Source organism: Anolis carolinensis, chromosome 2 (assembly GCF_035594765.1).
Source record: "Anolis carolinensis isolate JA03-04 chromosome 2, rAnoCar3.1.pri, whole genome shotgun sequence".
Lineage (NCBI taxonomy): Eukaryota > Metazoa > Chordata > Lepidosauria > Squamata > Dactyloidae > Anolis > Anolis carolinensis.
The window spans coordinates 27838274-27860941 of NC_085842.1; the positions used below are offsets into that span (position 1 = coordinate 27838274).

Below are 22668 nucleotides of genomic sequence, written 5' to 3' on the forward strand. Positions count from 1 at the left end.
AAAATGCTAATTGTTACAACAATATTTGGTTCACTGGACCAGTCTGAGGCTTGAACCTGTGGTCTCATCTTCCCACAGCTGTTTCTACATTGGTTGGGAACTGTGGCACGTTCAGGATACGAAAACTTTTACTCCTACGGTAAAAAGCAACCTTGCACATTTCTCGCTTTCCTCTCTAAGCTACTGTCAATCAAGTGTTAAGAGTTTAGTACTTTTCAGAGGCAGGAATGCATTCCATTGCCATCTCAGGATGTCATGACTGAGCTGAAATTAAATGTTTATTCACCTACACAAATCCTTAAGGTACCAATCTGGCTGAGCCCAAAGTGTCTTAACCATAATTGTGAAAGTTGAAAGATGTCTCCTCCCATCCCTTCCTTAGTGGCTAACACTCATGCTGGGCAGGGCAGAAAGATCTGGGAGCTGGATACATAAGCCACCTGAGATTCTCAGAAGATTGGGGCATCATCAGAAGAAGACACCAGGACAACAAAGACAGCACTGCCTCGTAAGTCAGCAACCTCTTTCATCAGGAGCACTCCAATGCGGAGAGCATCACATTGACTTCAGAGCTCAGGAGAAAAATGGGTGTTTGTTGATCAAAGAGAATATAGATACATAGTGAGATGAACTAGACTGGGACAAAGAAATGGTACACAGAGAGAAAATCTTCTCAAGACGGACAGATCAATTATGGGTGGGATGGATTGGTTCACGTGCCTGAACCATCTGAAATCATGATATTTGCTGGTAACTTTTCATAGTGCATCTGTTCTGGCTTGAAACTCAAGGTCCATTTTTTATCATGTCGGAAGCGACTTAAGAACATACTGGTGTGAGGGAATTGGCTGTCTACAGAGATATTGTCCAGGGGATGCCCGAATGTGTTACCATCCTGCTGGAAGGCTTCTCTCGTGTCCTCGCAAGCTAGAGCCGACAGACAGGAGCTCACCCCGTCTTGCGGATTCAAATTGCCAACCTTCAGGTCAGCAACCCGACCTTCAGGTCAGCAGTTCAGCCGGTACAAGGATTTAACCCATTGCGCCACCACGGCTCCTAGGATCCATTCACACTACAGGATTAAAGTGTTATGATCCAAATTTAACTGCCATGGAATACTGGGAGTTATAGTCTGGTGAGATACTAGCACTCTTTGGCAGAGAAGGTTAAAGACCTTGTCAAACTTCAATTCCCAAGATTCCATTGCATTGAGCCATGGCAGTTAAATTGGTGTCAAATTGCATTAATTCTACAGTGTAGATGCACCCATGGTTCCATCCTATTGGATTTGGGCACTGGCCATTCAGAGCACTTACAATTCTCAGCCAGAGAGTGCCCCTAAATGTCTCTCCCAGGAATCTACAAATCTCAGGATTCTGTAGGGAACGGTTATGTCAGTTAAAATAGAGTTATAGTGCTGTAAATCTGTAGTTTTGTGTATGTGTGTGTTTGTCAGGAGTGACTTGAGAAATTGCAAGTCACTTCTGGTGTGAGAGAATTGGCCGTCTGCAAGGACATTGCCCAGGGGATGTCCAGATGTTTGATGTTTTACCATCCTGTGGGAGGATTCTCTTATGTCCCCTCACGGGAAGCTGGAGCTAACAGATGGGAGCTCACCCCACTCAGTAGTCCTGCTGGCACAAGGGTTTAATCCATCACATTACCAGGGGCTCTATTCTGTAGTGTAAAGGGCCCTCAAGCAAACTGTGATGCATATTTTAATGAATTATTATTATTATTATTATTTTATGACACAGCAAAGAAGATAGATATGCTGGATTTCGTATCACAAAATCACAAGTCAAACACTTTCCAAGTGTCTAGGACTGTGTGATGTATTTTCAGATTATTATTGTTGTTGTTGTTGTTGTTGTTGTTGTTATTATTATTATTATTATTATTATTATTATTATTATTATACAGTTTTACACGTGTTGCTTTCAATAACATGGCAATTACTACATATATTATTTGTAGTATTATTGTATATATTTCTTCTCTGTTTTCTGAGTGAGAGATATTTAGGTATTTGTGCATCCCTGTGTGAATGGGCGTGTTGCAATCTAAAGTTATTCTATCTGCACATACCATAGTAATGTTTAGGACGTGATCTGGCAACCACAACTGTGGTTACCTCCCAAAGAAACGCTTTTAATTTATATGGTTCCAGATTATACACATATGGACTGACTAGGAAATAGCAACAACAACAACGACAACAACATCTCTACATATTGATGAGATGTTGTTTGAGTTCATTTTGAATGGAACTTGGCATAAAACCAATCTTAAGGCTTGCAGGTGTTACGAGGAAAACTTTTGTTTCATTTCCATCATACACTTAAATCATCAACGTCAATCTGGGCAACACTAAGTTGTGTGTATGTATGTGTGTAGTATGGAGTGTAATAGAGGAGACACATATTCTTAAGCCTTTTCTGCAGTGAATTTTCTGCAGTTTGGGTCCAGGCTATTTGGAAGGCTATTATTTTGCACTGAAAGTCTGCCTAGGCTTTGTGATCTCTAGAAGATACTGGGAGTTTTTTATTTCATACCTTTAGAAATATATTTGATACAGACAAGAAAAAGAGAACCTTTCTGTGGCTGCTGTCAAATTATGAGAGGTTAGATTAGCCTGTTCTTTTTACATGAGGCAAAGGATGCATCTACAGTGCAGAATGAATAAAGTTTGACACCACTTTCACTGCCATGGTTCAATAATATGGAATCATGGGAGTTGTAGTTTTACAAGGTCTTTAGTTTTCTCTATTAGATAGTGCTGGTACCTTGACAAACTACACAACTCGATTGATTCCATAGCATGGAACAATGGCAAGTGCAGAAGTATCAAACTGGATTAATTCTACAGTGAGGCACCCAAAGACCTTTCTATAGGCAACCTTCATAAGCTTTCTGTCTTTTATAGCCCAGGGTCATAACCACAGGTTATCACATTTATGTTATTTTATTGGTTATGTTTTTCTAGTGGAAGGGTTTTACAATGGTTTTAATTAGTGTTTTCGTACTATAAAATGTTTAATGTGCATTTTAAGAGGCATTTATAATGTGTGTTATAAGAGACTGGCCAAAATCCAATAAGCATGCTGACAGAGTATACAGATCTGCTCAGTGGCATCACCAGGCTTGTCTTCATGCAGTAAAATGTGTAATGTATTTTAAGTTAATGTATTTTATGGTTGCATTACTGGGCTTAATCCCCATGCAGCTGCCCCGAGTCCCTTCAGGGAGATGGGGCAGGATATAAGAATAAAGTTATTATTATTGACACAAAGACATAGTATGAAACAGCAAACAACATATATATGCTGGATTTCGTATCACAAAATCACAAGTCAAACACTTCCCAAGTGTCCAGGACTGTGTGATATATTATCGGATGATACATGCAGATTCCAGTAAGGTGGCCTTCTGTAGTTGACAGATCGTAATTTTGTCAATGTTTATTGTTTCCAAATGCCAGCTGAAATCTTTTGGCCTGGCACCCAGTGTGCTGATTACCACTGGGACCACCTGTACTGGTTTATTCCAGAGCCATTATTATTATTATGTTATATAGCACAGCAAACAAGATAGATATGCTGGATTTCGTTTCGCAAAACCACAAGTCGAACACTTCCCAAGTGTCTAGGACTGCGTGATGTATTTTCTGATGATGTGTGCAGATCCCAGTAGGGTGGCCTTTTGCAGTTGGCAGATGGTGCCACCTTGACGTGGTGGGGGGGCTTAGCTGCTCCAATGATGACTGAGGGCTGTGCTGGCGGTAGTGTAACTACCGGCAGGTCCAACCAAGCCAGAGAGGCCTCAGCTGAGGAGCACAACCAAGAGCACCTAACCCATTAGCATTATGGAGAATCAAACCCAAACGAAGTCTATACTGGCTCGGTCGTCGCCCAGGATAAAAAGGACCGCGGTGGATGCTGCTGATTCTGGACATCCATCGACAAGTGGGCTACGGAATCATCAAAACCCAAATGAACAGTCACAGAAGCGGCAAAAATATACAATGCCAGAAAACCGCACAATTATGAAATGCTACTACAAATCTGAACCTCAAAGGCGTGGCTACCAAAAAAGGATGCATCAGCTATGGAAACAAGAGTACCCTGACTCACAGATAACAGAACCCCGACTGGCTGACCAACGAAGATTCATAATCAGAAACAAAGTGTTCAGTGAAGTTGAACTCGAAGAAATCCAGAAAATTTGCAAAGTAGATTACCATCAGACCACAGCACAGACAGCAGCAGAGACTCCAGCAACACTTGGAATGGTGGAACAGATTGAACCAGAAGAAAGTGTGGCGCTTTTGCAAGAATTTGAGGAACCAGCACTTGAAACATCTGTTGAACCACCAGGAACCTTGACAGCAAGACAACAAGAGCTCAAGGATAAGATCATGGCTCATGCTGCAGCAAATGCAATAAGACAGCGGCTCCCAACTCTAAAAACAGTGCCCAAGAGACACCTGGCGCCTCTCATGAAAGATGTGAATGCAGCACTCTCCACTGTCCAAATAACATCAATTGAACAAACAAACCAGTTTGCCTACAGTGCAGCAGTGATAGTAACAGAAGAACTTGGGCTCCTACAACCAAGGCAGCCCCAAAGAAAATCGACTGGAAAACCAAAGTGGAAGGTCAGGCTAGAGTTGAAAATCAAGAAACTTAGATCAGATGCAAGTAACCTGAAAAATATGAAAGAGAGGAAACTGAAGAATGACAAAATCAAGCAATACCTGATCCGAAAGTACTGGCTGAACACCAGAAAAATTGAAGAAGCTTTGGAAATCGTGAAAGAACAAATTACAGCAACAGCCAGAAAAATTGAAAGGTATGAAGCCAGAATCATCCAGTACAGACAAAATCAACTGTTTCAATCAGACCAAAGACGGTTCTACCAGAGTCTGAACCAAACAACAGACACAGTAACCATAAAGCCAGAGAAAACTGCAACAACAAAGTTCTGGAAAGAACTTTGGGAAAATAATAAAAACTACAACAAAAATGCTGGGTGGATAAAAGAGTTTGAAGGAAAATTCTCACAGAACAAAATGGAACTGATGGAAATAACAACTGAAATGATCAGCAAACGAGTGCAAAAAGTCAAGAACTGGACATCGCCTGGTAGTGATCAACTTCATGGATTTTGGCTCAAACATCTGATTAGTTTACATGGAAAAATGGCCCAACAATTCAATGAGATGCTGCAGAAAGGAAGTATCAGTGAATGGCTAACAACTGGAAGAACATACCTGATACAAAAGGATCCAGCAAAAGGAGCAGCACCAGGAAACTACAGGCCAATAACGTGTCTGCCCACTATGTTTAAACTACTGACTGGCATCATAGCTGACAGAATTCAAGACTATCTTGAAGAAAAAAACATCTTGCCAGATGAACAGAAAGGCAACAAACGGAAAAGCAGGGGCACAAAAGACCAGTTATTGATTGACAAAATGATTCTGGAGAACTGTAAGAGCCGAAAAGCTAATCTTCACATGACGTGGATTGACTACAAAAAGGCCTTTGACTCACTCCCACACAGCTGGATCATCAAGTGCCTGGACGCCATCGGGATTTGTAAAACAGTTGGCACCTTCATTGAAAACATGATGGAGCACTGGAAAACTGAACTGTTTGTTGGAAATGAAAGCTATGGACTTGTCAACATCAGGAGAGGAATTTTCCAGGGAGATTCATTGTCCCCTCTGCTTTTCATTATTGCCATGATCCCTCTGTCAACAATCTTACAAAAAACAAATCTCGGCTATCAAATATCTAAGAATTCTCACAAAATTTCACATTTGATGTACATGGATGACCTGAAGCTATATGGGAAAACGGAAACTGAAATCCAGTCTCTGACCAACACTGTCCGAATTTTTAGCACTGATATCAACATGGAGTTTGGTTTGGACAAATGTTCGACAGTGGCATTGAAGAAGGGAAAAATCATTGAAAGTGAGGGCATAAATTTGCCCAATGGCCAAACAATAAAGTGTCACCAGCCAGAGGCCTATAAATATCTGGGCATACTACAGCTGGACAACATCAAGCATGAACATGTGAAAACTGTGGTCAGCAAAGAATACACACAAAGGGTCAGAAAAATTCTCAAAAGCAAGCTCAATGGAGTCAACACCATCAAGGCCATAAACACCTGGGCCATACCTGTCATAAGATATACTGCTGGCATTATAAATTGGACACAGGTGGAACTGGACAATTTGGACAGAAAAACAAGAAAACTCATGACCATTCATCATTCACTGCACCCTCGCAGTGATGTTGACCGGCTATATCTGCCTAGAAGATCAGGGGGCAGAGGACTCTTACAAGTAAAGCAAGCAGTCAAAGAAGAAGAACATGCCCTGGCAGAATATGTCAAGCAAAGTGAAGAACCTGCTTTGATTGAAGTCAAAAATCAGAAACTCCTCAAAACACAGCAGACAAAAAACCAGTACAAGAAAACCGCACTACAAACTAGAGCTGACAGCTGGCACAACAAAACACTGCATGGAAAGTTCCTTGACAAAATTGAAGGAAAAGCTGATAAGGAGAAGACCTGGCTCTGGCTCACGAATGGGACCCTGAAGAAGGAGACAGAAGGCCTGATCCTTGCAGCCCAGGAGCAAGCCATCAGAACAAATGCAATTAAGGCCAAGATTGAAAAATCAGCTATGACCCAAAATGCAGACTGTGCAAGGAAACCGACGAAACCATTGATCATATCCTCAGCTGCTGTAAGAAAATCGCACAGACAGACTACAAACAGAGGCACAACTATGTGGCCCAAATGATTCATTGGAACTTATGCCTCAAGTACCACCTCCCAGCAGCAAAGAACTGGTGGGATCACAAACCTGCAAAAGTATTGGAAAATGAGCACGCAAAGATACTGTGGGACTTCCGAATCCAGACTGACAAAGTTCTGGAACACAACACACCAGACATCACAGTTGTGGAAAAGAACAAGGTTTGGATCATTGATGTTGCCATCCCAGGTGACAGTCGCATAGATGAAAAACAACAGGAAAAACTCAGCCGCTATCAGGACCTCAAGATTGAACTTCAAAGACTCTGGCAGAAACCAGTACAGGTGGTCCCGGTGGTGATGGGCACACTGGGTGCTGTGCCAAAAGATCTCAGCCGGCATTTGGAAATTATTATTATTATTATTATTATTATTATTATTATTATTATTATTATTGTATGACACAGCAAACAAGATAGATATGCTGGATTTCATTTCACAAAATCACAAGTCGAACACTTCCCAAGTGTCTAGGACTGTGTGATGTATTTTTGGATGATGTGTTCAGATCCCAGTAGGGTGGCCTTTTGCAGTTGGCAGATTGTAATTTTGTCAATGTCTATTGTTTCCAAATGCCAGCTGAGATCTTTTGGCACGGCACCCAGTGTGCCCATTATTATTATTATTATTATTATTATTATTATTATTATTATTATTATTATTATTATTATTACTATTGTGACAAGAGAAAGGAAAATAATTTAATTCCTTGACTTTCCCCTTCTGAATATAGTGATCATGTTGCCTTATGAGCAAGCTACATAGCTACACAGAAACAACTTGCCTGAGAAGGAATAGGTCATATTTTGGCTTTTGGCTGCTTAATACTTTTGATGGGTGCTTCTATTCTGCTTGGTTTCAGCTGTAGCCATATATATCTTTGGGAGTAGTAAAAAGTAAAGGTTTTCCTTTACATTAAATCTAGTCGTGTTCCACTCTGGGGGTTGATGCCCATCTCCATTTCTATGCCAGAGACACCTCCAAGGTCATGTGGCCAACATGACTACATGGAGCGCTGTTAATTTCCGCCAGAGCGGTACCTATTGATCTACTCACATTTGCATGTTTTCCAACTGCTAGGTTGATAGAAGCTGGGATTAACAGTGGGAGCTTACCCTGCTCCCCGGATTCCAACCATTGACCTTTTGGTCAGCAAGTTCAGCAGCTCAGCGGTTTAACCCACTGTGCCACTGAATTCAACATGCCTTGCTTTCATAGTAGACATAAATAGATTTTGACTTTTTGTGTCTCCTGTTAACAAAAACATCCCAGAAGCCCTATGTTATCATTATCATTTATAATCATAAAATGTATTTAAATAAAATACATGTGAAGGTTGGGATAGAGGAAGTCTGAAGCAAGTTAAGATGTGGCACAGCCTAGTGTCCTCCAGATCTGTTGGACATCAATTGACATTATCTCAAAGCACTTGTATGATGAGAACACACCATCCCGGGCTCTTGGATATCAGCCAGAGGCCTGATGCCTTCTTTCCACTGCTGCCTGGTACAACACCTAGGGCTATGAAAGCAGAGGAGCCCACTCTGAGTGAGACAGTCATTATAATGTTGCCTCTCTGATGGTGTCACCCAGCATGGTCTGTACCTCTTGTACCCTCTAAGGATATTATTAGATTTGCAAAATCACTTACACAACTGTCCGGGGGTTGGGAGGGAGAAAGTAACCAATTTTTTTTCCTCACTGCTTTTCCGAGCATGCAACAACAGCCAGCAAATTTGCAAGGGCAACCTCACACATCCGAGTCATTAATTGGCTATGGAGGTGCAACTAGGCATGTTCCAAATGGTCTTATGCATCTGGAAAGGAGCTCCCAAGGCAATTGGGTTGAAGATGCTGCCAAAGGAGTCATAGCCTACTTTCTTCCACAACAACCCATAAAATCCTTACTATGGGCTTCCCTTATCCATTGAGGCTTGTTTTCGGGACCTTGAGCAGAAAACAAAAAAACACAGATGCTGGGATCCCTCTTAATAAATGGTGTATAGCAGCAGCAGATGTGACAGCAAGCTCTTGCTATCATGCACATATTCTTCAGGCCACCCTCTTCTACATTCAGGGTGATGGCTGAAACACTTTTGCTTGTTAATTTACAAGGCAGAAGCAGGTATCTGGAGGGCTCCTTGGAAGCAGGATAGCCAGAAGAATGCTCACTTGTCAGCCAGGTTTATGCCACTGCCTCTGGTTTTCATCCATGGTTGGTTGAATCTGTGGATCCTGGGCCATGGAAATGGCAGGCTCACTGTATGTTGAGCTAACAGAGTTGTGTCAACATATGTCACCAAGAGGATTTTCTTGGGCTGTGTTTTGGTTGTAGAATCTTAGAATAGGCTGCATCAATAGAAATATAGTCCTTAGATTGAGGGAAGATAGTTCCACCCTATTCTGCTTTGGTCAGAGTTCACCTGGAATAACAAGGAGCCATGGTGTCGCAATGGGTTAAATCTGTGTGCCAGCTGAACTGCTGACATGAATAATAATAATAATAACTTTATTTTTATATCCCACTTCCATCTCCCTGAAGGGACTCGGGCGGCTTATATGGGGTCAAGCCCAGGCTGTGGCGCAGGCGGGAGGGCAAGCAAGTGCAATTAACTGCAATGAATCACTCTGACCAGGAGGTCATGAGTTCGAGCCCCGCTCGAAGCCTATGTTTGTTTGTCTTTGTTCTATGTTAAAAGGCATTGAATGTTTGCCTATATGTGTAATGTGATCCACCCTGAGTCCTCTTCGGGGTGAGAAGGGCGGAATATAAATGCTGTAAATAAATAAATAAATAAAAACAATAACAATATAAAACACATCAAATGGAGAAAAATTATAAACATTAATATATAAAGATAAAATAGCAAACTTAATAAAACATGATTTAAACACAGAAAGGTTATAAAAACAGATTGGGAAAAGTGCACCATGTGAATATTGGGTTGGTTTACTGACCTGAAATTTGGCAGTTCGAATCCACAAGGCAGGGTGAGCTTCTGTCTGTCAGCTCTAGCTTGCAGGAACCTGAGAGAAACCTCTCAGCAGGATGGTAACACATCCAGGCATCCCCTGGGCAACGTCTCTGTAGACAGCCAATTCTTTCACAACAGCAGTGACTTGCAGTATGTTCTCGAGTCGCTTCTGCCATGATAGAAAAGCCTGGAATAATAGTGTCCAATCCTGGGCACCACAGTTCAAGAAAAAGATTGACAAGCTGGAACATGTCCAGAGAACGGCAAGTGAAGTGGCCAAAGAATTGGAAACCATGCTCTATGAGGAGCAGCTTAGAGAGCTGGGGATGTTTAACATGGAGAAGATGAAGCTGAGAGGGGTCATAATAGCCATGTTTCAATATTTGAAAGGATGTCACATTGAGGCATGCTTGTTTTCTGCTGCTCTAGAGACCAGACATAGAACAATAGACTGAAATTGCAGGAAAAGAGATTCCACCCACCCATAAGAAAAACTTCATGAGAGTCAAAACCATTTGGCAATGGAATATGATAACTTGGAGTGTGGTGGAATCTCCTTGGGGGTTTTAAGCTAGGGCTGGATGGCCATCTGTCAGAGTGCTTGGATTGTATTTTTCTGCCTGGCAGAATGAGGTTGGATTGGATGGCCCTTGTATTCTCTTCCAACTCCATGAATATAATCACAGAGTTAGAAGAGATTCCAAGGACTCATCCAGTCCAGTTGCATTCTGCCATGTGATAATGCTCAATCCAAGCACTCCTGACAGATGGCCATCTAGCCTCTGTATGAAAACCTCCCAAAGAAGGAGACTCCGGTACATTATGCAGGCTCTGACCTAATCCGGCAGTTTGTTTTCTTCCCATTGTATCTGATTTCTTAGGAGCCTCTTTCCCCTTTAAATTCAGAAGGAGAATCTAAAGGGGAAATTAACCTATAAAGGACACTCCCCTTATTGTTTAATTTCCTCTTTTGATCTTCCTTCTAAATTTAAATGGTGATGAAACCTCATTGGAGTCAGAGGCAGCTAAAATTGAGAATCCTTAAGAGTCAGTCCCTGGGAGGAGTTTGTGAGTGTAGTATGTCAGCAAATGACTTGAGTTAAATACCATATCCCTGACTTCATCTTTGTGTGATTATGTCGCCTCATTTCCAAATGGCGTGATGATTATAACGTATTGAAATCTGAGCCTCTAAAGTACTGGGTGTGCATGTAATATTTTACCTGGGAAGAATCTTGCAGGGCAATCAGAATGTGGATATCAGATCTGGATGCAAATTAGTATCACCAGACCTTGCGAGGCAGATGTCTTGCGTGTAAACAAACAGGAAGAAGGATCACTCACGGAGCACCTGGAGACAGTTGTGTCTCAAAAGCCAGTTGCCATCTTTGAGAAATTGGTGAAGGTAAATTAGCATTGCACATTACACATTACGCAGCACTCTTTTCAAGAGGAAGATGTTGAAGAGGAGGAGGATTCAATGAGACATTGCTTTGATATTCCAAGCAGAATTATTTTAAACAACTACCCTATATATCCATGTATATGGAGAAATGATGGTGGTGGCCAGGGGTGGCTGGCCCCCTGAGGTGACATAGGTGCTTTCTCCTCTGCACAGAATGGCCCTCAACTTATCCATGAATCATATCAAAATCCATAATTTTGGCTCCCAAACCTGCCCTTCTATATATATAAAAGGATAATGAAATTTCGGCCTAGGACAAAACAACAAAACTACACATCCAAGAAACACTAAACTTGGCAGCACAACCCCTCATCCATGCCTCTACGTTCATACAACAAAAAGAAAAGAAAAATAAAGTCCTAATTAGAGGGAGAGGAATAATTGTTTTTATCCAATTGCTACCAGTTAGAAGGCTAAGCTCTGCCCACTTGGTCTCCTAGCAACCCACTCAGCCCAGGGGACAGGCAGAGTTAGGCCTCACTTAGGTCTCTTCCACACTGCCTATAAAATACAGATTATCTGATTTGAACTGGATTATATGGCAGTGTAGACTCAAGGCCCTTCCACACCGCTATATAACCCATTTATAATGGACTTAATGTCAGGGGAAAACCTTTACCCTTTACCTTAACTACCACCAATTCCTCAATACTTTATTTCCCATACCACCATACTTCGCCACAGCAACGCGTGGCCGGGCACAGCTAGTGACTTATATATTAGGACAATCTATACATGAATATACCATGTTTCCCCAAAAATAAGACAGTGTCTTATATTAATTTTTGCTCCCAAAGATGTGCTAAGTCAAATTCAGGGGATGTCTTATTTTTCCATGAAGAAGAATTCCCATTTATTATTGAAAAAAATGAACATTTATTATATACTGTACAGTAGTTGTCATCATAAACCAGCGTGACCATACAAACTGTGATCCTATCAAGAATTTCTTGTTACTACTATTATTTCCATGTACAACTATCTATGGTATGTACATTTACCGATCCTGCATGCTCTGGTGTTCTGTTTGGCAGGCATGATTCCAAACACAAACTTTTCTAGGTCTTACTTTCGGGGGAGGCCTTATATTTAGCAATTCAGCAAAATGTCTACTAGGTCTTATTTTCAGGGGATATCTTATTTTTGGGGAAACAGGATATGTTTAGAGCCCCAGGTGGTGCATCAGATAAAACCGCTGAGCTGCTGAACTTGCTGACTGAAAGGTCGGCGATTCAAATCCAGGGAGCAGGGGTGAGCTCCCGCTGTTAGCCCCAGCTTCTACCAACCTAGCAGTTTGAAAACATCCAAATGTGAGTAGATCAATAGGTACCACTCTGGCAGGAAGGTAACAGTGTTCTGTGTAGTCATGCCAGCCACATGACCTTGGAGGTGTCTACGGACAACACCGGCTCTTCAGCTTAGAAATGGAGATGAGCACCAACCCGCAGAGTCGGTCACGACTAGACTTAATGTCAGGGGGAAACCTTTACCTACACATGAATATACAAGCAGTCCACAAGTTATGAATAGGTTTATTCTTATGTTTAATTTGTATGTAAGTCAGAACAGGCACATTTTCTAAGTGTAATCAGCCAAATACAGGGTGTTTGAAAAAGAACTCCCTATTCACCATTTAATTTAAATGGTGAATAGAGAGTTCTTTTTCAAACACACTGTATATATAAATATTTAGCTTTGGATAGCATAGGGAAGGGTTAACACCCCTGTTGTGTTTCTTTGGCTCTCTGTGCCCTTATTCAGAAGATTTCACCTCACTTTCTGTCCCTGTGATAACTAGATTTTGAAAAATTTGGTTTGTTGTAGAAATAAGGCTTGGGGATAAAACCACAGTTGAGACACCCATTCCTCATGATACAGGAGTGAATTTGCCTTCCTACAGATCGATTTTTCTTACTTTCTGTTGTCTTTTCTCCATTCTTAACTATGAATTGTTTGTAAGTTGGTTGTTTGCAACTCACGGACTGCCTGAATATGGTAGTTACTTACTCAATGATCTCTGATACTGTGTGGAGATGCCAGTGGCCTTCTTAGACATCCACTATTGTATGGCTATAATGACCGCAGGAACTGGTAACTCCTTAAAGACTAGGATGGAGAAATTTAATAACCTTGAGAAGTTTGGCGCTACAACTCCCATTATCCTTACCTCTGATCACACTGGTCTAATTTTTGAGAGCTGAAGCCGCAAATAGTTTGAGGCTTTCTTAGAAGCAAAAAAAAACTTGTTTGGAAAAATAATATAACATATTTTTCTTTCAGTTGCTTAATATTTGACATCTGTGTTCTGCTTGGATTCAGCTGTAGCCCTACAATGGGAATAAGTCCCACTGTGTCCACACTGTGGAATAAATCAGCTTGTCATGGCTTTTTTTTTATTGTGTCGGAAGCGAATTGAGGGTCCAAAAACACAAAAAAAGTTAAAACTTGACATTATACTTGATTTCCTTTGACCAGAAGCTGGCCACTTGGAGTGCCTCTGGTGTCACTGTGAAAAGGTCCTCCATTGTGCATGTGGCAGGGCTCAGGTTGCATTGTAGTAAGTGGTCTGTGATTTGCTCTTCTCCACACTTGCATATCGTGGACTCCACTTCTTAGCCCCATTTCTTAAGATTAGCTCTGCATCTTATGGTGCCAGAGTACAGTCTGTTCAGTGCCTTATAAGTCGCCCAGTCTTCTGTGTGCCCAGGAGGGTGTTTCTCATCCAGTATCATCCATAGATTGAGGTTCCAGGTTTTAGCCTGCCACTTTTGGACTCTAGCTTGCTGAGGTGTTCCTGTGAGATCTTAGGAAGCTAGTTCTTAATCTAAGGCGCTGGTTTGCTGGCTGATATACAAACAGAGGATGGGTCAAAGATGTCAAGTCACCAGAAGCAGAGCTTTTTCTATTTCTGCCCCTGCCTTATGGAATGCCTTGCCACCCTATATGAGAGCCATGCGTGAGTTAGTTAATATTTTTATGTATGTATTTTTATCCTTTACAATTTTATCTTGTAAATCACCTAGAGCATCATGGATGGAGGGCGATTAATAAGTAATTAAACGATGATGATGATGATGATGATGATGATGATGATGATGATGATGATGATGATGATGATGATAAGCGACTTGCACTGTCATGACATAATGCTAGAGATTCCTGGGATTGGTGAGGCGAAGGCTAAAGTCCTTGTCAAGTTGTCAACCTACTGTTTTTATGATCCCATAGCATTGGGTTGTAGCAGTTAAAGTGGTGTTAAATTGCATTCATTCTACACTGTCAGTGTGCCTTGTTTCACAGTATACATATATAGGTTTGCATTAACATGATATATATCCCTTTTTCATGGAAAAAAAATATCTGTAGGTACCATGTATAAACAATTTTTCAGACAGTATTATTATTAAAATGCATTTGACAATTTGGACAGAGGAAATCAGAGTCCTTCTGAGGTGTTGGACGAGAACTCACATCTCCCAAAAGCCAGTGCCGAGAGGCACCAGGAGACAGAAGACTGATCTCACTCTTATGATTTCTCCTCAGTTTTGGCCAGAAAGCAAATCGATACAAGGCAATTCAAAATGGGCAGAAATGCCAGCAGGAAGGATGTATACTGAAATAACACGATGACATAGGATTTAATGGTTTAGTTCTTGTGCATTTAACAGCATTCAAAGATACAGAAATAAACCCAGCCCAATTTTTTGTATTGCGGTGGCAGAGTCACCTTTCCTTGGTTAATGTGTGATACTTTGAGTTGCTATTTAAAGACAAAGATGAATGAATAAATTGATGATGATGATGATGACAGTATCTGTTTTAATAATTTAAATTGTATAGATTCTTTAAACGTACTTTGAAAATGAGAAGAATGACCGTGGTAATGATATGGTTTTAATTGTTTAGATTTTACAGATTTATTTACAGTATTTATATTCCGCCCTTCTCACCCTGAAGGGGACTCAGGGCGGATCACATTACACATATAAGGCAAACATTCAATGCCTTAACATAGAACAAATACAAAGACAAACACGGGGCTCCGAGCTGGCCTCGAACTCATGACCTCATGGTCAGAGTGATTTGTTGCACTGGCTGCAGCTTGGTTGCTCAACAGCCTGCGCCACAGCCCGGGCCCAGATTGTTTATTTGTATATTTAAAATCACTTCTCTATGCATTTATTGATGTCTTCGTATGCTTTAAAATCTGTTTTAAGTTGTGTAAACAACACCCCCTTGAGTTCCAGTATTGGGAACAAACATTTACTTGTATTTATTTGGTAATGAACATGTTTACATCTGATCTTCTGTCACAAGATACAGAACATTATACAAATGACAACAACACTAATCCCACTTTCTATATTATAGGTAAAGGTGAATCTAACCAGATCTCAAAATGTGTAGCTTGGATTGTGTTGCAAACACATTCAGAACGGTTTTCAGGCTGTTGAAGGGCATATTTGACAAGGCGAAAGGTAAGAGAACTGATAGAAGAAGTGATGCCATGAAAAAACTGGCCACAAAATGTTTTCAAATTGCCTATTGACTTATGGTGACATGTGGATTTTAGAGGCAAAAAATACTCAACAGTGGTTTCACCAGTTCCTTCATCTAAAATATAGCCAAAAGCACCTGGTAGTAGCTGGAAGTTTCCAACCCAAGTACTGACTAGAACTGACCCTACTTCTAAGATCAAACAGGATCTGATGCCCTTGTGTGATTCTCAACCTGTGGGTCCCCAGATGTTTTGGCCTTCAACTCCCAGAAATCCTAACAGCTAGTAAACTGGCTGGGATTTCCGGGAGTTGAAGGCCAAAACACCCATAGGTTGAGAACCACTGCCTTTGACAAACCACAAAGTACTTCTTAAGAAAGCAGAGTTCATTCTCTGGTTGCTTTTAAATATCTTTTTTAAAGACTTGCTGTGTTGAACCCTCCCCAGTAGGGGTCCTATTTTGGGGTGTCTCTTGCTCAAGTGTGGCCAAAAAGGTGAGTAGATTCTCTCTTCCAAATCACCACTTTCTCCAACCCAAATTATCCACAAAGGAGGACATTTACAGGGCATTTGGAAAAGAACTCCCTAGTTTCCATTTAATTTAAATGGAAACTAGGGAGTTCTTTTTTATTTCTATTAAAAACTGAATGTGTTCAAGCTTGTTTGAGTCTCCTTAAGCCTTGTTTTAAGAGAGAAAAGTGGGATATACAGTAAAGTATTATTATTACTCTTATTAATATTAATATATGCAGACATCATGTTTAATAATTTATGTATTAATACAGTCACAAGAAGACTGTTGTCCTTTGGTCAGCATGCCAGTTCATTCTTCTATCCAGGTGGTGCTAATAGCTTCCAGGATCCTCCTTTGCTACCATCATACAAATCTTTTCTTTTATGTTGGGTTTTGACTAAATAGCCTTTCCAATGTGGGTGGGAACTGTGTGGCTCTCCAAACATTGCTAAAGTTGTATTGTCGAAGGCTTTCATGCCTGGAATCACTGGGTTGCTGTGAGTTTTCCGTACTGTATGGCCATGTTCCAGAAGTATTATTTCCTAACATTTTACCCACATCTATGGCAAGCATCCTCAGAGATTGTGAGATCTCACAACCTCTGAGAATGCCTGCCATAGATGTGGGTGAAACGTCAGGAAATATTTATTTATTTATTTATTTATTACAATATTTATATCCCGCCCTTCTCACCCAACAGGGGACTCAGGGCAGCTTTCAATAAAATGCATATATAAAAATTATACAGTGTAATATAAATCAGTTAAAAAAATATTATTAACTTATATCAGTATTCATAAAACACATTATAAAATACAGGTAGGCGTGTTCAGTTCAAAAAACTGGGTCTGTCGATTGAGTTCCAGCGTACATGATAATAATTAACGCTGCCAATTATTATTCAAAAGCCTGGCCCCATAACCAAGTTTTAACCTTCCTACGGAAGGATAGGAGGAAGGGAGCCTGCCTGACTTCAATGGGGAGGGTGTTCCATACTTCTGGAACACTTCTGGAACATGGCCATACATCCCGGAAAACTCACAGCAACCCAGTTGCTAAAGTTTCAGCTTTCCTCACTACTGGCTATGCTGGTTGGGATTCCTAGGGACTGCAGTCCAACCAGTGGTGTCACTAAGGTTGGTGTCACCCAGTATAGTTACTCATGGCATCACCTTTATGGACAAACCTGACCAGACCAAAGCACAAGATTATAGCTAAAGTACCAGAAAAATTGAGAAAATTTGCAACTATATAAAAAGCAACTACATAAAGAACATAAACCCAGCAACTACATAAACAACATTGCAGCAGGTCTGTAATGTATGCAGACGAAACCCTTTGATGTAGCTGGGCAATAATGAATTCTCTGACTGGAGTGCATAGACATGTGAAGATTTAAAAAGGTTGAGAAAGCCAATTAGCCCAGAGCTAATTAACATTTGATTTCAACAGTTAATCATTAGAGAAAAGAAGTGAGAGAAGTATCGATGGATCATACAATTTATTTGATTATTGCATAATAACTGTTGAAGAGAAGACTGGAAGCCACTTTTATCCTTCTGCTTTATTCTTTTTCTACATGAAAAGTAAATTTTAGTCGTAGCATCAACCCAAATTTTAGCTTGCTTTCCTTGATAAAAGTACTGAAAGAGGAAGGGCCCTTCCACACAGCCCTGTATCCCAGAATATCAAGTCAGAAAATCCCACATTATCTGAGTGTGGATTCAGATAACCCAGTTCAAAGACGATATTGTGGGATTTTCTGCCTTGGTATTCTGGAATATACGGCCATGTGGAAGGGCCCTAAGAACATCCTCATTTGGTATCTAACATACAATGTTGGAAGTAGCAATTAATTTTCTTTTGGATCATTATTCCTACTGGATGGGCATTGCTATGAAGGCAAAGCTCTAGTATCTGGTGCTCAAAAGGGGGCAGAGAAAAGAAGCCCTGATGGTTGTATATTCAGGGCCCTTCCACACAGCCATATAATCCAGAATATCAAGGCAGAATAAACCACATTATCTGCTTGGAACTGGGTTATCTGAGACTACCCTACCATATACAGTAGAGTCTCACTTATCCAACATAAACGGGCCGGCAGAACGCTGGATGAGCGAAAATGTTGGATAATAAGGAGGGATTAAAGAAAAGCCTATTAAACATCCAATTACGTTATGATTTTACAAATTAAGCACCAAAACATCATGTTTTACAACAAACCGACAGAAAAAAACAGTCCAAAAACAGTAATTTTATGTAGCAATTACTGTATTTATGAATTTAGCACCAAAACATCGCAATGTATTGAAAACATTGACTACAAAAATATTGACTGGTAAAAGGCAGACTGCTTTGGATAATCCAGAATGTTGGATAAGCAAAGGTTGGATAAGTGAGACTCTATTGTATCCCAGTTCAAATCAGATATTGTGAGATTTTATTCAGGTGTATGGAAGGGGCCTCAAAATAGACCTCTTTGGGAGGAAAGAAAAAGAGCAAAGTTGGGTCCCCAACTACAGCAATGGAAAAATACGCTTCAGCTCATGTGTTACCATGGTTATGGTGATGTCAAGGGCATGGCCAAAGATAGAAAGGCTTCTTAGGGTTGAGAGTCTGCCCATAAACCTTAATGAACAAAAACAACGAAGTAGGATCATCTCTTTGGCTTGTGGGCAATGTAAGGCTTGTCCACTTAACTCCAACATTTTACCTACTCCTGGTAGCAATAGAACTTGGGAGGATGATTACCATCTTCTAGCACAATCCACTAGTCTTGTCCCTCCACAATGCTTTTAGGGAGTTGTCATCTTGAAGACCATCCTGTTCAGATTAAAGGGGGCAGACATATCTCTCCTAGATAAAACAAGTATCCCTAGATTTTTCTTTTCACCCTATGAATGCTCTTACACAATAGATCTACTCCCTTTCCTGACTTAGGCTCTTTCTACACTGCCATACAATCAAGTTCAAAGCAGATAATATGGATTTTATATGGCAGTGTAGATGGGGCCCTAGAGATAATCCCTTATGATATTGCAGGGGCAAGCACTGGTGTTGTCATTCATCATTATACATTAAACATTAACTACAGTTGGGCAGAGCATGGCATTAAAATAAAAAACACCAAATTTAGCTTCAGGTATCTCACCCATTCTCCAAGATTTATCACAAAATAATGACAATGTTTCTGTGAACAAGTCAACAAGTTTCTTCAATACAGTAGAGTCTCACTTATCCAACGTTCTGGATTATCCAATGCATTTTTGTAGTCAATGTTTTCAATACATTGTGATATTTTGGTGCTAAATTCGTAAATACAGTAATTACTACAGAGCATTACTGCATAATGAACTACTTTTTCTGTCAAATTTGTTGTATAACATGATGTTTTGGTGCTTAATTTGTAAAATCGTAACCTAGTTTGATGTTTAATAGGCTTCTCCTTAATCTCTCCTTATTATCCAACATATTTGCTTATCCAACATTCTGCCGGCCTGTTTATGTTGGATAAGTGAGACTCTACTGTACTTTGAGATGTAGTTCATCTGTCCCTATACATTTGAACTCATTTATATTTATAAAATCATAAAAACACAGAGTTGGAAGAGACCACAAGGGCCCTCCAGCCCAACCCCCTATCATGCAAAAACACACAATCAAAGCCTTTCTGACAGATGACCATCCAGCTTCTGCTGGATACATATGTAATGTGCACAAATATATGTACACTAGAGTGGCCAGGAAAAATATACGACCAGTCTCTTCTAACTTTAATAGCTGCATAGAAGAGAGAATTTTAGCAATTACAAGAAAACATGCTGAAATACCCTCTTCTATTCAACTTTTTAATGAGGATGTCCTGCATTTCACATGAAAAACACCTTTTCAAAAGCAGTGCTTTTACCCTGCAATTCTTCCTCCTGGTCCTGTATGGGTTTTGAGATCTGGGAACACTCCTTCTGGCTTCTAACATGTTTCCATATGTGTTTCTCTTGCAGAAGTCGCAGAGCATCCCTTTGAGGCACCAAATAAGCCGCCAAGTGAAAAAGCAGACTGAAGTTGAAGACGGCATGTGCTTATTTCCTACTCTTGTCTCCTTCTCCTCCAACCCTTTGGATGGCAAGGATATGCCCTTTATTGTCAAGGGTCTCTGTGTTACATTGACACAACATTCCAAATAAGAATAAAGTTTATTTGGATCTGAGCCTTTGTGTTTGAGAGAATGTCTTTGCCAAAAAAATTATAAGCACAAGAAAGAGCCATAAACATGACCATAGGAAGGTAATGTATGGATGAGTGGGTGTTAAGTAGCATGACAAAGCAATCTAAAGGTGCGTCTACACTGCAGAAGGAATGTAGTTTGACATCACTTTAATTGGCAGAGCTCACTGCTATGGAATATTGGGAGCTGTAGTTTGGCCAAGTACCAGCATTCTTTGGCAGAGAAGGCTAAGGACCTTGCAAAACTACAACTCCCATGAGCCATTGTAGCTAAAGTGGAATTAAACTGCACTCCTTCTACAGTGTAGATGCACCCTAAATCAGTGTGCGTAATACAGGGAACCAGTGATTTTCCCCCTTAATGTGCCAGGGAATTGTACCTTATTTGTGCCTATTGGTTAAAAGGTAAAGGTTTCCCCTGATGTTAAGTCCAATCATGTCTGACTCTGGGGGTTGGTGCTCATCTCCATTTCTAAGCTGAAGAGCCAGCGTTGTCCATAGACACCTCCAAGGTCATGTGGCCGGCATGACTGCCTATTGGTTAGCATCATTCTTTTCCTTCCTGGAAGTTCTTCAGATACCAGAAGCAGATAGTTTAGAAATAGACATGAGCCCATAGATCACCATTTTGAGTATTACTGATCTCAAGAATAGAGAAATTTGAACAATACTAGCTACTAGGGTTGTCCAAATATTCGTTATGTTTCTCGTTTTGTAATTATTTCTGATTGTTCTCGTTTTTTGAAACAAGTATTGAAACATTTTCCCTGGGCGCAACTGGCAATGTAATTCGAACCATCGTTGGCCCATTCTCTAATTGTTTCTTAAAATTTTCGTTAATTTTTTTCCTTCCAAATTTTTTTTAATATTTTTTAAAAATTATTATTTTTATTTTTTTTTTGTTTCTGCAACCTAACATGAATGGGAGCCTAGAACAGCCTAACATGGCCGCTCCCTGGCCAATCAGAGTCTTCCACGATGGCTGCCAAAGGTGGGGGCTAGCGTTCTCCATGTCCACGTGGAGGATCTCTATAAAAATCCCCAACCGCAGCCGACCCAAGCCATTCTGGGTTGGGATACCGAGGAGAGAGGGTGTTTGGCGCGCGCTGGGAAGCTGCTGCTTGCTTGTTTGGGGGAGAGAGGGCTAACTGGGGGTAGAGTGTTTCTGTTGTTGCTAGTTCGATATTGTGTTTTTTGGGGGGGAAATTGGCTGGGGGCTTGGGGCAGAGTCCTTGCTGTGGCTGGCTTTAGGGAACTTTTTTTTTCCAAAGGACATCTGCGTCCCTGCTAGTGCTGAGCTTGGGGTGCTTTCCATCTACTCCTGAGGGAGACCTTTTGCCTTTCTGTTTTCTTTTTTGGAATTTAGCAATCACCACATCAGCCCTTCTTTGCAATCCTGAAAGGGGGGGGGGACTTGAAAATAATAGTTTCCAAAGGACGTCTGCGTTCCTGCAAGTGCATTGCTTCCCTCCCGCTCCGTTTGTAATCCCAAGCCCCCAGGCTGAGTGTTATTGCAGCAATCACAAAGACACACATTGTTTTCAAACCTAAAGGGTACATTGGAAGAAATAGTTTCCAAAGGACGTGGGGCACCCGCCAAGGCATTGCTTCCCTCACGCTCCATTTCTATTCCCAAGCCTTGGGCTGAGTTTTATTTCTGCAATCACAAAGTCAGACATTGATTTGATTCAATAGAGGGTCCACAGCTATTTATAGTTTCCAAAGGACGTTGCCAATCCTGTCAAGGCATTGCTTGGCGTGTGCTGCATTTCTAATCCAGAGTCTACACAAGTAGAAGAGGGACTTTTACAGTGATAAGAACCCAATTGAACAGGAAATAAGACTTTCAAACCAGGAACAGGTTTCTTCAAATATTGAAAAATAGTGTATTATAAAAAGTTATGAAAATTCGCCAAAAATCATAGGAGACAGGAAACATTCTGCAATTTGTTGAGCAAAGAGTGTGGAATGTGTTCTCCCACTGTACCAAATTTGATGAGAATAGCTCAAGAAATGAGGGTGGGAGACCCCCAGAGAAGTCCCCCCGCCGGTTTCCTGTTTTTTGGTGATTGCGCATGCGCGTCCGCCATTTTAGAAACATTTTAGAAACATTACGAATTTTCGGAAATATCTGAAAATTTTGGGTGAAAAATTAAGA

General features: G+C 40.8%; 1 long non-coding RNA gene across 1 annotated transcript; it reads left to right on the top strand.

Moving 5' to 3' along the window:
* Positions 1 to 360: 360 nt before the first annotated feature.
* On the top strand, positions 361 to 20493 carry LOC134295949 (uncharacterized). Its single transcript, XR_010002471.1, has 3 exons — positions 361 to 508; positions 15646 to 15752; positions 20288 to 20493. It is a non-coding gene; the product is annotated as an uncharacterized LOC134295949 (long non-coding RNA).
* The last annotated feature ends 2175 nt before the right edge of the window (positions 20494 to 22668 follow it).